At 36.5% G+C, this 19,341-nt stretch overlaps 1 protein-coding gene across 1 annotated transcript in view; it reads right to left on the bottom strand.

The window, feature by feature from the left end:
* LOC108748835 (glucose dehydrogenase [FAD, quinone]-like) overlaps positions 1-19,341 on the bottom strand; it is a 71,090-nt gene that overhangs the window by 33,805 nt on the left and 17,944 nt on the right. The window lies entirely within an intron of this gene.

A 19,341-nucleotide genomic window follows, 5' to 3' on the forward strand; every position in this document is an offset into this window, starting at 1 on the left:
GTATGCGCAAAATCAGACCAGTAACCTCCCCGTGCGCATTAGATAATGTTAATGATGACGATAATTGAATAAAATGTATAGGTAAGTTTGATACACTGTATCTTCACAAAAAAAATTCGTATAGTTTAATTTTTTTTTAATTTGTAAGAGAAAAGTCCATACTTTACGATGATTATCATTATATTTACGAGAAAAATTTATTCCATCCCATAGAGAGCGTCAAACTAAACAAATTTCTTTAGAAAAAAATACGTTCTTATTTAAAAAAAATGCCAGGTAGGGGTATGGATAGATTCAAAATCCATTGAAAGCTTCATAAAGAACTGACTTTATTCTTGAAAATAAAAAAAACTTTGAAATGCGACTATTTTTTGCGGAGTTACGTCTATTTGAATTTATGCGAAATTTTGATATCCTATGCGATAAGGACTATACCCAGTTTGGGCCCCAGCTGAACAGCATTGAGACCCAGCTAGAATTGTAGAGCATAAAAAAAGAATTAAAAACTTCCATATGCATAACTTTGTAAAATGAGTCCCTTAAGTGCTACAGCTGTTCAAAATTCGCTATTATGATTATGTATTGTGTATGTAGAACTGGTTTTATCCAATTTCTCGAATCATCTAGTATCTGGAATATGTCCAATCTTGACGAAGACAACTAAAATCTTTTTTTGACCTCAAATGAATAGTTATAAGTGATATATTGTATATTAATTGAAGAGAGGAAAGAGACACTTAAAGTATGAAATAAAAGGTTTTAATTCTCTAATTAAAATATGGCCAATATATGGATCTCGTCTCTCTTCAGCTTTCTTATCGGAACTCTCTAAAAGTAAAAAGAACATCATTAACTATTCTTGCTGATATATGGATATCTTCGTCAAAGTGTTGGACATATCCCAGATATCATATAAATGTCATTACGTGCACACAACACTCAATCGTACGACAGCCATTTTTGCAAGAGCAATAATATTCTGGAATAGCTTGATCTCCTTCACTATCACGTTCTGCCAAAACGTACACATAGTAGAGTACTATTTATATGCCTAGATTCATATGCCATAGATTCGAGTTTTGAGAGATAGCATCATACTCGTATATAATTATGTCATAATTAATAAGATTTGTTGCTTCAACATCATGACTTATCTGTATAAAATATCCCATAATAACCATATGTTCTCTATAATATGACCTGACCTGTTTAATCTGATATGATCCCAGACTAATCCTATATAAATCATCTTCTGTCAGTACTAGAAACCATTCTAACTCATATGTTCAGATTTTCTTGGATTAATCGAAATAACAGATTTGGTTTGTGCAATCGATCTAACATAAGTTGTGGAATCTCTTTCGAATGCTTAACGTCTGATATAACGACCAAATGAAACATATTATGAAGAGCAGCGGCATTTCGAAAATCAGTCATAGATGAGGAATCTATTGGATACATCATAAACGATTAAAATACGCGAAGTAAGTTTTAAGATGCCCATTGATAACTTCCATGACAAACCTGACTAATCGCGAATCATTACCCAGCGTATCGCTTAGTTGACTTTCATCAGATGAAATGATATCTGTCCTCTATATCTTCAAAATAATCGAAGTTTACTGTTGAACGTTGTTGTTTAATAATCTGTTACGTAACAAATTGATCATATTAGTTGGTGCGCTGTAAAAACTTGGATTGTTTTAGGAACCTCTGTCCAAAAGTATTTATTCGCAACCTGAGCGCGAGTGTTCTCTGACACAATGTCGACCTGTGGGACAACCAAATATACACTTTTTGACTGCCAGATGCCCTACTAATGTCCAATTTGATTTAACAAAAAGGCTGCGGTTCAGTATTTTTAACTGTAACGTTTCCATCTCTTGTTTCAGTACATTTTCTTTTACAATGGCACCAATGGCACAAATGGGATCCTTGTGGAACTACTAGGCTCTTGTTCCAAGAAATCTAGCACTTCCCCAGCCAACAAATGTTTACGTGACTGATTTTTTAAATATTTCTACATTGCCGTCAGTGGATCTCATCGCGACCAGTTCGGAGTGACTTCGTACCAAAGACTGGTTTACCCCGATTGGTACATTCGCCGCTCGTCCATCTTCCCCGCTCCCCTCCCCCAGATCGAACTCCAGGGGCATCGCCGTCATTATAAGCAAATCCGAATTTCTGTGACATATTGCATGAATCACGACTTAGTCGAATTAATGAACTGTAAATACATTTTAGATATTACTTCAATGTCTTTGTAGAATCCGTTACTGCCGTCATCGCGGAGATGCCTAGATGCAGAGAAATTGGATAAGACTAGTGATACATGGTCATAATAGAACTTTGGATAGTTCTAACACTTAGGAAACCTCTCATAAATAAAATTAACCTTATGAAATTTTTTATTCTCTTTTGATACCTTAAAATTTTAGGCATGTCTCAAAGTTGTTCATCCGGGGCCCAAATAGAACTGGGTATAGTCCTTTATTGACGAGTGTATATCACGAATTTTAATATAACGCATCACTTGTATTTGTCATAGGATGTTTGACAATTAACAATATGAAAGGGATAAATGATGAAAAGGATAAATGGTATGTGCAGTTGAACGGTGTCTCTCTCTAAATCTTCATCCTCTCTATCTATGCCAATCCATGGATGTTTCGTGAGAGACAAAGGCTACCAACTGTAAACCGCGAAACATATTTCGTGTCGAGAAGCATCCTCAATCTTTCCTTGTCTGACATACTTTATAATGCATCTTAGTTTCTCTTTCTAACCTTTATAATTTCTCTCTTAAATATTGAATAAAAAATTAAATAAACAATGACAGAGCCAATAATCAATATGGAATAAATAAAGGGATATTACCAATGCAATAAATACCATATGATTATTATTACAAAACTATTAACATAATTAAAATTATAATACATAAGTATTGGGTGGTCCGGAAAGTCCGTGCGGATTTTTTCATTGATTTTTCAAAAGTTTTTTTATTTGTTGCGAAATTTTCGTTACGATTATATCATTCGCTAGAGCAAAGTTTCAGCTTTAAGAATCTGTTTTTTAAATTGCGATGATTTTTATCGGAGTTATGAGCAATCGAAATCAGAATGCTTCTTTACTTAACTCGCGAATAACTCAGAAACAAAAAATTATAGGAACATTTTTAAAAAATGATTTTGTAGGGAAAGCTTTAAGTTTTCACGATGGGTAGTCGAAAATTTTCGTAAATTTTTTTTGGGCACGTGAGAGACCCCCAAAGTGAAAAGAAAATTTTTTATCTTTTTCAGCTCGTAGTTTTTGGTATGTAAAAATTATCAAACTCATATAAACTTAAAAAATGTGATAAGCTTTTAAAAGTAGAGATTTCAAGCTTTAAAACCCTTTTTTTAAATTTAAATTTCGTTCATTTTTGACGAAGGTATCGTATATACAATTTTTCATTGTAATATCCGCACGGACTTTCCGGACCACCCAATAATATTATGATTATTGGTTATAAAAAATATTAGCATATGTATTTTAGTAAAAAATTAAGTATAGTTAAGTTAAAAATTAATTATGGCATGAATAGTAAAAAATTTTTCATGCACGAATATGTATTATTAAGGACTTGGGTCAGAAAAGAGTGGGGAGTATCATGTGACGGCGGAGACGATCAGGGTTGCGATCGGGATTTTTCTCCCGTGAAGAGCTATTCGTATTTTGAAATGTATTCAGAGTTAGAACATGTAGAAATAAACGTTTGCATGGGTTTTCAAACACACAACTCGGTATCTAGTTAATTGCGTTACCTCCAAAGATTACAACAATTAGCGCTGCGGCATAATCATCAACTTTGAGATTAGATGAGTACATGCGGTGAAACTTTGCACAATGGAACAATTCGTATACACGTTGACGCAAAGCCAGCAACAGTTAGCTAAGGAGCAGAAGATACTCTTGCAAACAGCTTTCGGAATCGCAAAAGCAAATATTCAACTTATTGTCAACGCAAGGTAATGCTTCTTCAAATGCATCATAGTTAGGTAAGTTGGAAGGTTAAGGTCTTACGGACATGGCGAATAGGTGCTCCGAGTATATAATTTTCTAGTGGAAGTGAATTTATTAAAATTAAAACAGTGTTGACGAAAAGAATGGAATTTTTTATTCCTCATCGAATAATTATATTTTTATATTAGGCATTATCAGAACACAATATCGAAACAGGACATCAAATACTGTTTGACAAAATGACCACAATAGCCAACATTATATAATATTTTTCAAGAAAGTATAGAGAAGCCATAGAGATACAAAAACACTAACAATCTAAGAGATAATGGCTACAACATAAATAAAATATGGAAAACGATTCTCCCGGTTATTGAAGACCGATAAATTTTTTAGTGATGAGGAGATTGGAGACGGTGTCCTTGATGCCGTTGAATTTTAACATCTTGTTTTACTATAAATACGTTGATGATATACAATGTACTGCGGTGTCTCCCTCACAAATCGATGGTTTATTAGAACAATTTAATTCTTTCCATCCGCGCTGCAGTTTACGGTCGAAAGAGGGGGAGATACAATAAATTTCCTTGACATCACCGTATCTATCAACAAAAATTGCTTTAATTTCGATTGGTATCGTAAGCCAACTTTCTCAGGTAGGTTTCTAAACTTTCATTCTAATCATCCATTGACACAGAAAAAAGACCATTTTTTCGTTAGTTGACAGAGCTTTTTTTATTAGCTGACGGTATGTTTCACATAAAAAATTTGACTTTTATTATTAATATTTTACTAGAGAATGACTATCCACTGAACTTCATTTTTGACACTATCAATCAACGGATTAAAAATTTGATTAAAAATATACACAAAGTACATAATGTTTTGACTGACAATGTCTGTACGAATGAAACTACCTCTTGGCTTACGGTTCCGCTTCACACGGAGAAATTTAAAAGATTAAATAAAAATAAAAACGACATCAGGGTATCCTTTCATAGCCCCAACAAAATGGGCAAATACATAAAAGTACAGAAGGATATTTGTCCCCATGCATCGAAAAGCAATGTCGTTTTTACAAAATATCGTGTAACAATTGTGACGCGTCTTATGTTGGACAGACGGGCAGGCAATTGAAAACTAGAATTACCGAACATCGCAACCATATTAGGCATAAAACTTCTGTCCGCTCTGTCATCACTAAACATAGGCTACTTTATAATCACGATTTCCAATGGGACAATGTCCAAATCTTAGATGAAGAGCCTTCTTATAGGAAGCGTTTGATCTCAGAAATGTTTCACATAAAGAAACTGAAAAACAGTCTCAATTTGCAAATGACACGGAAGGTCTTCACAAGGCATATATGCCCATTGTAAACAAAGTTTGACTTTTTGATACTGACAGCCCGTCTCCTCTCTCAGTGCGCGGCGTTCCGTTTCAACGAGCGTTGTGTGCGACACGAAATGTTCGGCTCTCACATTTGCAGTCCATTCATCGGTATGCGTTTATACCTTTTATACTTATACAGATACACTAGTTCTTATTGGCTTACTCATGTTTGTTGGTGAGTGTTCACTTTTTATCTCAATTGCGGTTGTTAAGTTATTTAAGTTTTCTTGTTCATAAGAGTTCTTTTCCTTTTTTTCCTTTTTTATCAACTAGAACTTGGCTATGAGACTTGACATCACTTTGACTACTCAATCGCACGAATAATGTCGTGCTCTATATCTACACTCAACCGAACTACGCACTTTCGCGATCTATGAATGTTGCGACAAGTATTATTTATATTTTTACTATTTTTTAATTCTATTCATTTTTGTTAATATCTAAAGAGGACTCAATCCGGCAGCCGAAACTTGTAATGGTGCTCTTCCTCCGATTATTATATATTCACCAGACATTGCTCCTTCTGATTATTATATTATTATACGTCGTGTCTTCATTTTTCACTTTTTTGTATTTCTGATTAATGTCTTTTATTATATGTGTTCTAATTAATGCGCTGACTCTTATTTCGCCCTTTATTTATTTTTATTTATGTTACATACGAAGAGTCTTTATAAGAGTTGTTATAGACAATAATGTGGGAGCGCCAATGGAATTCAAAGAAGCTATTCCTATTTCCTCGGATTCGGACATTCAGACTGGTAGTGGAAGAGGAATGAAGAGAAAATCGAGAGGATCCAGATCGTTCTCCAGAACACTGCAAGGTAAACTGGATGTGGACGATGAGGAGGATCAGTATTATCGTTCCTCTTTTATTCAATTAAGGAAAAAAATCTAATAAAAATAAAACAAAAAAGATACACACGCTAGATCCAGTATACTATATCTAGCTTACCGGAATATTTAACGCACAATCAAAAGAAAAAGATTATAGAGTCAGCGGAATTTTTCGCAGCATCGTCTTCGGCGTCCACAGTGGCAGACTCCGTTAGGTGTCTTGATGCGACGTACGAGCAAAGGAGGACGACATCTATTCATAGAGAATTCAGACATCGAATTGTAGTCGGAATTGAGACGGCGTGAGTGGCGATGCAAGGACTGGCATATAGAAATTCTGAAACCAACAGAAGGGATATGGAGGAGGAACGTTGTCTGGTGAAGGAATATCAAAATGACAAACTCAAAGAAGTCAAAATGTTAAGAAAAGAAAAGGCGAGAATAAAACTTGAACTTGATGGGATTCGCAGGGAATTGGTGATCCTACGGGAAGAAATGAGTTTTCTTAAATCTCGGCAAGGGCAGACGAGACGTACGCAGGAGAGTGGTTACTCATTACATAGGATTGTGTCGGAGGCTTCGGCAATATCAAGTGAAATACGCACGAGTAATGTCAACGATACAAACGTAGAGAACCGTAGTGGACGATATGAAGAATTGGAAGCGGTGCCTCTTCCTCCGGCTTATCGCCCTACGCTTAGAGAAGTCAACAAGAGGCTGGACTGTGTGGATCAGAGAGAAGACTATGATATGTGAGGGGGTTCTTTGCTCGGTGCGAGTGGCCATTTCGACGGGAATGGACCGGAGACAGCGAGGTTGATGGGCGGTCGATGGGCTCTCGAGATGGTCGCGGACGCGGCTGGTCAGGCTGTGGATCAACAAGGAGAGCTTTGCCCTTTAGTTATAGGGGTGGACAATCGGATTCTAGGGTTTCAGATGTAGAGGGGGTAAGGAATCGTCCGGCGTGGATGTTGGTAGAGCACAGTCCTTATTCCATCATGATCCTCGTCGGTTTTCCTCTCCTCCTCACTTGGTGACGGTTCCGCATTTGACTGTGACTGGGCCTGTTGGGGGCTCTTAGAGGACAACGTATGGTCCTTCGAGGAATTTGGTTTCTGCGTTCAGGCGTAGGTTGGTGCGTATACCGGCGGTGCTGGTGGAATACAGTGATGGGGGTCTTACCTACGCGGAGGCTATAGTTGGTAAGGGAAAAAATCACCCTGTCAGAATTAGGGATTATGGATACAATGGAGTCAAAAGAACGCAATACTGATACAACTAATAGGCGACGATGTGCGGAGTAAAGCGGATGTCCTTGCGACGCGGATGAGAGAGATTCTAAAAGTATATCAGCGGGTAAGGGTTATTTGCTCAGCACCAATAGGAGAACTTAGAATTGCAGGGCTGAACTCTATTGGGAAATCCGAGCTGTCATCAATGATAGCGGAGGTGCGGATCCCACGGAGGTAAGAATGGGTAAACCCAAGTCCACAAGGGGGAGTTTATTCACGGTTTGGGCGATATGTCCTTTGCAATAAAAATTTATGATATTGGAAGGTTGCGAGTGATGATCACTGCGCGTGTGAAGCTGCTGAAGAGAAGACCTCGCCAATGTTTTAGATGCCTCGCGGCGAGTCACATTAGGGCGGTCTGCCCTAGTGTGGTGGACAGAACGGACTGTTGCTATAACTGTGAGTCAATGGGACAATAGAGTTCAGGAGTTGCTCCTTTCGGATGAAGCCAAGGTGTCCGGTTTGCAAGAGGGGACTGGACTCGTGACATAAGGCTAGGGACTATTATTGACCGGTTCGCGGTGAACGGAGGTTCGGGTTTCTGAGTCGGAGCGGTGCTTGTCGGCGGTGAGGGTCCCACGATTGTCTCCAGTCGATGCGAGTTCAGATGGGACGGCATTGGACTTGTCAGGTTCGATCCCCAATCGGAACCCTGAGGCCATGTATATGAATGGGTAGAATCCTTCAATTCAACGCCAATCATTCGTGCACGGCGCAGGACCTGGCCCTTCACAGGACATGGGAAAAGTCAGTAAACATCGTAATAATTTCGGAAAAGTTTCGCGTCGGGACGAACTCTAGATGGGCTCCTATTCGTTCGAGACGCTTAGTTGTGATCACTTGGCACGGGATATTAGATGGTTCTCCGTGTTCAATATTGGAGAGAGGTGATGAGTACGTGGCTGTTTTGTGGAACAATATTGTATTAGGTTGCTATAATATTATACTCACCGAATAGGACATTAACAGAGTTTGAGAGATTCTTGACGCTGCTGACGGATGTAGTAGAGAGGCAAAGACAAAGACCATTAATTGTGTAACTTCAACGCTAGAGTCAGTGAGTGGGACTATACAGGCACTAACGCAAAAGGAGATATTTTTAACGACTGGGCATGTTCTATGGATTTGTATATTCTGAATCGAGGAAATAATTCCACCTGTATTCATCCAAGGGGAGAATCTGTAATTGACTACATGGGAGACGAGGGCAGCCACGTGCCGAGTATCAACTTGATGGGTGAACGCAAAAATCGATACCCTCTCCGATCATCGATACATCTTTAACGACGGATTCCTAGTGAGAGAAGATTGACCATGGAGAATCTCTTCATAAAATGGAATTTAAAAAAATTCAATCCAGACTATGCGAGGGCTTGTTTGCTCATAAAACATAGAGGGAAGAGGTCAGATGAGATTATTGCGAAACAGAGCACAAATCGAATCATGGATACTTTAAAAGAGATGTCTGATTGCTCGATGCCGAGATCGAGAACGAAAAAGAGCCGTTTCGTTTACTGGTGAAACGCCGAGATCGAGGACCTAAGACATGCATATACGCGCTGTAGGAGAAGGATGCAAAGAGCCAAAAGAAAAAATGTGACCCCGAAAAAGTCAAAAAGCTATGGAAAGAATTTAAGATCTCTCGTAGCAAACTGCGTGGGTCTATTTAGAGGTCAAAAAATAACGCTTGGCAGGAGCTATTGGCTCTCGATAACCCCTGGGGAAGGCCGTATCGAATAGTGATGAAATATTTGCGACCGGCCATAGAGAAACTCTTACCGGATGCATTGGAGAGGGTGATACTCACCCTATTTCCTAGAGAGATGCATGTCCAGGTGGAGAACGTGGAAATGGAAGAGTGGAATCCAAAAATAGCAATCGGTGTTCTTGAATTATTAGAAGCGGGAACTTGTATTCCTAAAGGCAAGGTCCAGATGGAATATTAGGCAGACTCTTAGCGGATTCATTGGATTTACTGGCTCCCTGGATAACTGCTTGCTATAATGCCTGTTTGTGAAAAGGAATCTTTCCGATTGAATAGAAATGTGCTAGATTGATGCTTCTCAGGAAGCCTAATAAGAGTGGGGATGAGTCATCGTCGTTTAGACTAATTTGCCTACTACAATAGATGAAGTTGGTAAATTATTTGAGAGAATTTTAAATTCAAAATTGCAGGCTTTCCTGAAAGAAAAGGGGGATTATCTGACTATCAATTTGGATCCAGAACAAATAGATCGATCGTCGACGCGATATTATGCCTGAAAAAGTGAGTAGATACGGAAGTTCGAGAGAATCGAATAGTTATTACTGTCTCGATGAACATTTCGAATGCGTTCAATTCGCTGCCATGGTCATACGGAGAGCACTACGCAATGGTAACATTAGTGAATACCTGATCGATGATTATCTCTCGGTTAGGATGTTGCTGTACGTGGATCGCGATCTTAAATGTAATGATGTTGCGTGCGGCGTTCCGCAGGGTTTGGTCCTCAGACCCCACCTTGTGGAACGTTGGATACAATGAGATATTGCGGGCGCGTCGTCCCATGGGAGAAAGATGTATATGTTATGCTGATGACTCTCCTGGTGGTATCAAGCGATACATTCGATGAAGCGGTAATTGCGGCGGAATATGGGGTTGAAAACCTGATAGATCATATAGGTCGTTTGGCTCTTAGTGTGTCGAAAAGACAGAGGCCATTGCTTTCGTTCCTTCTGGTAACGTAAACATTGGAAACGTTATTATTCCAATAAAGTTCAGTATGAAGTAACTCTTGACACATATTGTAGTAAACGTTTAGAGACCATTTCAGAATGATTCTCATCAAAGCGGAAAAGACGTCGTACGACTTAATTGTATTATGGGTAATTTAAGGGGCCCTAGTGAACAACGTAGGCGTTTATATACCGAGATAATGGTTTCTATCGTGATGTATGGCTCTCCCATTTGGGAAGATGTAGTGATTAAGGATAAAAAAATTTGTAACAAAGTTTCCAAGACATTTAGGCAAGCGGCACTAAAGGTGATCTGTGTGTACAGGACAGTTTCGTACCCAGCGGCAGTCATATTAGCACGAATGGTACCGTTTATCAGGTCTCAAGGTATGAGTGTACCTGAGGGTTAAGGAGGTTATCAATACAAACGGTTTCATAATTCCTTGGGCTAAGAAAATGATAAGGAATGAAGAATGAACTAAGGCTATTGAGAGATGGAAAAGGGATCTTTTAGCTCTTCCTCGTGGGGTATCGAGAGTTAGGGAGATTCTAATAACGGAGTTACTCAGCTGGATCGATAGAAGACAAGAAGAGTTAATGTTTAGAGTCACACAAATTATAACTGGATACGGCTGTTTCATGTTTTACCTCTATGAAATACAAAAAGTAGAGACATCCGTGTGCGCGTATTGCTTCGAAGCAATCGATACTGCTCGGCATACTCTGGCGAAGTGCCCGACGTGGACTGTACAAAGGCTGAAACTGCTAGACACATTTAGAGAGAATCTCTCTTTCGCGAACATTTTAAAGATATCTATAGGTTCCAAAGACAATTGGAAAGTGTTCGCAGACTATTGCGAGGAGGTAATCCTGCTTAAGGAAAGAGCTGAAAGAGAGCAGGAACATCTGCGAAGTATTTATAGGCGCAAAGACCTGTGCACTTAGATTTGCTCCTTCAATAGCTACGGGAAGGTAATATTTTACAAATAATTATTTTGGAACTTGAACATTAATATGAACGCGTATGAATGGCAGTTTGCGAATCTCTATCCCTTGTACACGTGTGAAATGGCTCGAGCTTATATATAGATTTTTGTTTGCTGATATATCCCGACAAAACCCTCTATTTTTTTATTATAAATATATGATTTATCTTATCTTTAGTTTAGTATCTCTAGTTTAGGTTTTGTAACCGTCCCTTTCTAAGAAGGGCCTATTCGGTTCCTCTTCTCGTAAACACTCGAAGCAAACAGATAGCTCACGCTCGTACGCCTTATGCGTCACGTAGACAAAATACATCTAACCGATAATCTTTTCCATTGAGAGCCTTTGTCCAGAAAAATGTCAAACAATAGTATATATATCCAATAATTAAGTAATATAGTAAGTACATAGTAAAAATTAAGACCTTCCAACTGCGAGGACGAATCTTTTATTTTTTTTCCTTTTATTAATGAAACTAAAATCTATTCAAGAATTACGAAGTATAAGTATAATATGTATTTTGACGGTAACGGTTTAAAATATGTATTATTAATATAATCTAGAATATGTCATCGCATTTCGCCTCGCATAAGGATATTAGTTAAGTAAAACCGAATCTTTATAAACTATTAAGACTCTCGCTATTAAGATAAGACTCGCAGTGCCGGGAATGGGGCTTGCGCGGAGCCCTGTGTGCTAAGGAAAACAAGCGCGGGCATAGCTCTATTTATAGCCCGAAAAAAAGGCATAGTGCTCTTTGTCTAGGAAGAAATAATTGGTTGCTATGTCACGCGAGATTTATGATTTTTATGACGTCTTATCGTTGTTAATCTAAAGTGCATTGTTAAAGAGGTTTTGAGAAGAAAAGACGTTTTTCTTTAAAAAGGCAAGATTGCTCCAGACAGATAACGAATTCTGCTATTCTCGCGGAAAATATAGTTAGGTAAACAGGCGATTACCGTGCACAACTAGTTTTGCGTGCAGGGCAACCATTGTCAGTCGCGAGTCCGATCTTAGATAACGTTACCGTGAGAAGTTATCCCATGCGTTTTATGATTTTTTAAACGCGATGTGGCGCCTGTTTTCCTAAGCTGAAATTGTTGGTCAGTTTGGGACGACAAAGCTTGGATTTTTACCATTACGTGACTTCGGTACATTTATAATGTCTTTTGCAATCTTGTCACTTTTTCGGGCCCGTATTAAGGTTGTTATTCCTTCTGGGTTGATTGGCGTTTACGAGTTTTCGCGGAGCCCGTTCGGTTCCTCTTTTCAGGTCAGACCGTTATCAACGAGCTCCACTCGAATCTCGTAGGCGCCGACCGTAGTCGCGATATGGAGCCGACTCTTTCAAAAGAAAAGAATCGTAACGTCCATAGGACGTAACAACTTAATACTGTCAATATACAACATAATCTCCTTGTAGAAGCCAAGCCATTTATAAACATAAAGATCTTTTTGATGGTTTAGGCAAATTCCCAGATACTTCTTCAATCATACTAAAAGACAATGCCGTTCCCATACTGCACTATACAACGGATTCCTTTGAGTCTTGTTGAACGGTTAAAAACCCAGCTATTATCTATGGCAGAACAAAGTATCGTTAGCGCGATGGACAAACTGGATAAATAACATGCAGTTAGTCGAAAAGCCTGAATCATTATGGATCTGCCTGGACCACTCAACTCATTAAGCGAGAGCACTTCCTAATACCAACGACTAAAGATATTATTTGACGATCAGGTAAACGTATTTTCACTATACTTGATCTGAGTAATGAATTCTGACATATGAAGCTTGATCATAAGAGCTCTGATCTAACCACATTTATGACACCTTTTGGGCGCTATCGATGGAATCATGTTCCATTTAGACTTAATAGTACACTAGAAATGTTTCAGAGGAAAATGGTTCAGATTTTTGGAGATATTCCAGGTGTTGAAATCTATTTTGATGACTTAGCTATTACTGGATCGAGTTTATCAGAGCATGATCATACGCTTGCAACAGTACTGGAACGCGCCCGAGCAAATAACATTTAATCCAAACAAAATCCAACCGTCGATCAGATGTAAAGTTTATAGTTTATCATATAATCAACGGCTACTACCCTAGATACTAAACAACCGGATGCCAAGATGCCCCAGCCATCAAACAAAGCTGAATGCGACTATTAAGATTGTTCAAATATTTGTCCCGTTTTATTCCAAACTTGTCACAAAGATCAGCGAGATTACGTGAACTAACCTAGTCAATGATCATGATCACCTGATCATGAAAAAGAGCTGATTGATCTTCAGCAATCTATCATCATCAAACCTGTATATACTTTGGGTATATAATCCGAAAGAACCTGTTATCGTACAGACTAATAGTTCCAAGGACGGACTAGGAAGTGTTCTTCTACAAGAGAGTCAACCAGTGGCATATGCTTCACGTAGTCTGCAACAGTGAGCAAAAGTGAGCTTAAATCGAAAAGGAAACCCTGGTTATAGTTTTCGCAGGTAAACGCTTTCATCAGTATCTTTATGGTCGGGATTCATCGTTCAATCAAATCACAACCGCTTGAATCGTTTATAAAGCGAGACATCGATGATGTAACTCCTAGACTGCAACGCATGTTCTTGTATCTGCTTAAGTACCCGGGACTAACAATAGTATACATCTCTGACAAAGATATGAATGTCGCAGATTATTTGTCGCGATGGAAACTGCGACATCGGATATACCAGATTTATCTGGGATCATTCGTGCTGTTACTAGTCGAATATGCCTTTCTAAGGAAAATTACAATTTTTATAGAAGCATGTTAAATGAAGATAAACAATACCTAAAAGTGGTCCGATATATTATTAATGGTTAGCCATCATATCATAAGCTTGATGAACTCTCGCAAACGTTTCATAACCCTTATGTGGCCAACCAAAAAATCTTGTACCGGGGCCAACCGAGGTACCCGGGTACCTCTATACAAATTTATGGCTAAAAACGTGCTGTAGCCTTAGTTATCTTTATCTATTTGATGGATATTGATTTATTTACAGTTGACGAATATATTCTAAGCTAAATATAATAGTATTATTGTATATAGTGACCTTTTGTTATCCTTAGTCAGATATAAAACGGGCAGCTATGCCGTTACCCTCTTTATTTCGAAGGCCAGGTGCATTGAACTAAAAAGGTAGGGAAGTAGAAGGATCTCTACATTCTTCTATACTATGGAATATGCTGAATGCAAATTTAGCTACAATCTACAAACCAACAGAAAAGTTAACGATTGACGAGCAGTTATATCCTTATCGAGGCAGAACGAAGTTTACCCAGTACATGCCTTCGAAACCTGCTAAATATGGTATAAAAGTATGGTGGGTATGTGATGCCGAGAATGGTTTTCCACTCAAAGGAATCATCTACACAGGCAAAATAGGTAATACTCGTGATGTCAATCAAGGGGAAAGAGTTGTCAAAGAACTTGCGATTGCTTATAAAGGATCTGGAAGAAATATAAGTATGGATAGATTTTTTACAACGCTACCTCTGGCTAAATTTCTCCTTACTTGGAATCTCACTGTAGTTGGTACATTGAAAAAAAATAAACCATATATTCCGCAGGAGATGAAAGCATAAAAAACAAGAGGGTTATTATCAACAGTTTTCGGCTTTCATGAAAAAGTAACAATGTGCTCGTATGTTCCGAAGAAAAATAAAGCAGTAATTTTACTGAGTACGATGCACGATGATGATACAATTTCTGATGCAATTCATCAAAAGCCGGAAATGATTTTATTCTATAATAAAACTAAAGCTGGTGTCGACACTATGGATCAAATGTGCTCCAGATATACTTCGCAGCGAAGAACGTGCAGGTGGCCGCTAGCTTTTTTCTTCAACATACATACATCGTTCTGCAAATCAGCAGATTATGCGTCATGAATCTTCAAAAATAGCGATCAACAGCTTCTTTGCCAGACCAATTACTGCAGTGCAGGTCCCTGCTGACAACAATCCACGAGACACTACTGGTAGAAAAGTTGTAGTTGGATCATGCTACATTTGCAGTAACCAACCCATACGTAAACAACGAAAGACAAGAAAGTCTTGCAGCCAGTGTCAAAAGCCTGTTTGTGATGAACATACTGCAAAAGTTACTAAATGTTTGGAATGTCATCAATAACTTTTTTCGTTACTATGATATTGTAAAATGTTATTTTTATTATTATTATACTCACTGAATCTAATTAATAAATAACTATAAATGAATATTATTAATATTATAATTTATATTTATTATTGATAATTTACTGCTTTTTGTATAAAAATGATTTTTATTTTATAATATACTACCCGAATCCATTATTTATGTATAGAGGTACCCGGGTACCTGGTTGGCCTGGGGAGATACTTTTTTTGAAACTCGAAATTTTTTGTGAAAATAAATAAAAAAAAACTTTCTAATGCATAATTTTATAGGAAATCGGTCAAATAATGGGGATCCGAGACGATTTTAGCCAATATTTTTAAGAAAAAAAGTTATTCAACAAAATGTGCGACCATAGGTACCCGGGTACCTGGTTGGCCACATAAGTGATAAATATAAGGACCAATACATTTTGAAAATGGTCTTCTCTTTAAGAGAGGATCACCGATTAGTTATACCTACAAAGTTGTAATAAAAAATATGCAAATGGGTACATGCTCCTCATCTGGAAATTAAAAAGACAGTGACCAAAGCCAGAGAACAGTTTTTCTGGCCCAATATGACGGATAACATCAAAGAAATAGTCAAAGACTGCACTATATGTAAACAATTTATGCGAAACAATCAAAAGGAACCACTCAAACAAGACAGCCATCCAGAATATCCTTTTCACTGCGTTGCTATTGATGATATTGTATGAAGGATTTAACTTCATCGCTCTTATCGATGCGTACTCAGGATTTATCTGCTCTGAACGAATCCAAAGTAAAGCCTCTCATCACATTATAAATACATTTCAAGGAATATTCTATCGTTATGGATATCCGACGGAAATTAAATGTGACAACAATCCATTCAATTCGTTAAAATTTGAAAAATTTGCAAATGATAGGAACATTGTATTCAAGTACTCCACCCCCGCGTTACCCCCAAAGCAACGGATTAGCCGAAAATGGGGTAGCTATAGCGAAGAACATAAAGTGTTATAAAAAAAAATTTTAAAAATAAAAAATATATATAAATAGTATTAGAAGATTGTAACAGCTTTCCTGACTTATTTTCATACTGTTTTTTAAATCATAAGCACGAAAGAAAATAATTTTTGTTTTGTTGTAAATTTTAAGCGCGATTTTTGCGATTGTAATAGCATGTATCTTTTACTTATCAATTTCTAATTTAATATCCGAACTGCGTTTTAGTTCGAAGACTTTCAATTTTGTCATCTTTTTATGTACTGATGGTCAAATCTTGACCGAAACGTTTATTTATTTATTTGGAATTTTAAATATATGACTTGTTTACATCTATTGTTGTGGCTTGCTTTTTATTATTTATAAAGTGTTGTTATGAAGATAATGAAGTTGAGCTTTTCTTATATTGACTACTTGAGTACAATACATATGGCAAGCATGCGATTGTCGCGTGCACAATTATTCTTTGACTGATGTATAAGAACGCAATTACCCACCAGCAGTCAAACGCTACTGAGAAATCAATTGGATGAACTATCGTAAGAGACCGATTGGAGTATAAACGTGACAGTCAAAAATATTATTATAATAAACGTTGTAAATCACTATCAGCTTTAAGCATTAATGAACGACAATAATTTGTAAAAAGAGAGGAAAAGAATGGCATTACAGTCGAGTTGTGCGGCGCGTGAATAATCGATCATATTTACATAATGGTAAATAATTTTAATAACTATCGCAATAATCGTAAATTCATTGTAAGAACTAAAAACAGCAAAATCAATCCAATTTAAATGAATTATTATACGAGCAGTCCGACAAACAAAATAATTCAGGAAAACCTAATTGTTGTAGATCCAGGTTAATAACCTAATTATAGGTAGGAAATTATCAACAGACATACACTCAATGAGTCACCCGTAGCTAATACATAGTTAGGTTCTTTAGGCGATAAAAGTGACAACTCAATATCTACGAGCGAATTTGAGTCAACAAATGAATCGTTCCCTCAGAGTGATAGCACCGACGAGATACTATTAAAGACTGACATCCTTACGGGAGTTGGCGTCCTTGTGAATATTGAAGTAATTAAGAATTAAAAACTGAAAATAATGTACTAATTTTATGATTTATTAGTCTAGTGGACATATTTATACATTTAGAACTCAATAATACTCGATTTTTCTTTAAAATTGTTATTTCAGTGCTATCGTCCAAGATTTGATTATCAACAGAGATGATAACTGCAGAAAAAAAATTGTAATTTTTCTGCAATATATAGAATATTATAGCTTTACAAGTATGCATATTTTATGGAACATTTATATAACAAAAAATCATGAATTTAATAATGTATGAACCAAATTTATTTATGTTAATAATAGCAAATTTATATCAATTGTCGATAATGTCAGCGTTCTTCAATTATCTGCACGCCCTTTTTATACCGCCAAAAATTTGCCTAGGGTTGAGTCTTTAATAGTATCTCGTCGATAGTGATAACGACTCCGAACAGGCAGAAGTAGCTTCAGCGGTACAGGGTCATCAAATTAGAACTCGTAGTGATCGTGTCAGTGTACCGCCGAAGTATTTTGGTAAATGGGTTTGTTAGTAATTTTTGAAAGTTGTATGAATTAACCAACAAATCAAAAAAAATTTTTTTAAAAGGGGCATATAATAATATTCGCTCGACAAATAATTCCCTAACGCGTGCGTTCCTAGACTCATGCTTGTAACTAATGTAGATGCGTACATGTAGATTAAGTTTTCATGTATCTTGCGTGAGCGAGGCCTTGTATGAATTGTACAATAATTGTACAACATACTTATTACACATTCGCTCATCTCGCTCACAATCCAGATTCATGCAAGAACATTACGTCCACCCGTTGATTTAACAAGTTAATAAATCAAGTCTGTAACGCATCGGAAATTATTTAAGGAGGTATGATCGAAAAATCAAAATGATTCGATCTATCTAAAAATTACACAGAATATTATTTAAAATTAATATAATATGTTAAAATTTCAAACCAATTGACCATATAATTTTTAAAAAAGAAAGAGCTAAAGTTAGAGCTTTATGCATGGTGTCTTATGGTAAATACATTGAATTACCGATATATTACATAATTACTTACTTTTAAAATGCTTCGATCTATATAAAAACATATAAACAGTTAAAACAAATCTTTTTTTACATCCTTATAAGAATTTTAACTTTATTCACCCCCCATGTAATTTATTTGTATACAAGCAAAAAGCTGATGCCTATTTGAGCATCTAAAGAAATATATGCGGAAAACTGGCAATGCTGTTGACTTCCGACGTTAGGTTAAATTAGATTGCGGCTAGTTTCATCCTATGACACAGGTGTGATTGAGTATATGTTTCTTGCTTATAACTTATTATGTTTTTAACTCAAGAAAGCTATAGCAACTATTACTGCAAAAAATGTAGTAAAATATATTTGAAAATATATACTAAAATATATTTTAAAAACGATACTAATATATAAATGTACATGTATTAATATACAAATACCGTCATCCACTAAATTTATTCAATATATAATTAGAAACGTAATCCTCTTCGTAAAATAATAAATTAATTTATAAAAAGATATTTATGTTTTTTTAATTCAGTATAGTATTCATTTTATTTAATACAACACTAATCTTATATTAAGTATTAAAATTTTTATTTAACATTATAATAAAAAAATACGCACAGATGTTTTTTTTTTAAAGATACTGATACAATAATATAAATATGTATTAATAATGTTAATTTATAATAATTACTTATAAAATTTAAAGTATTAAAACATAACTTTTATCACATGACTCTTATCATATAATTCGTATCACATAATTCGTGATATTAAAATTAAAGCATTCTTTTACTATAAAATAAATTTCAATTATAATATATAAATATATACAATATA

The sequence above is a fragment of the Trachymyrmex septentrionalis genome, unplaced genomic scaffold, assembly GCF_001594115.1.
Source record: "Trachymyrmex septentrionalis isolate Tsep2-gDNA-1 unplaced genomic scaffold, Tsep1.0 scaffold246, whole genome shotgun sequence".
Classification (NCBI taxonomy): domain Eukaryota; kingdom Metazoa; phylum Arthropoda; class Insecta; order Hymenoptera; family Formicidae; genus Trachymyrmex; species Trachymyrmex septentrionalis.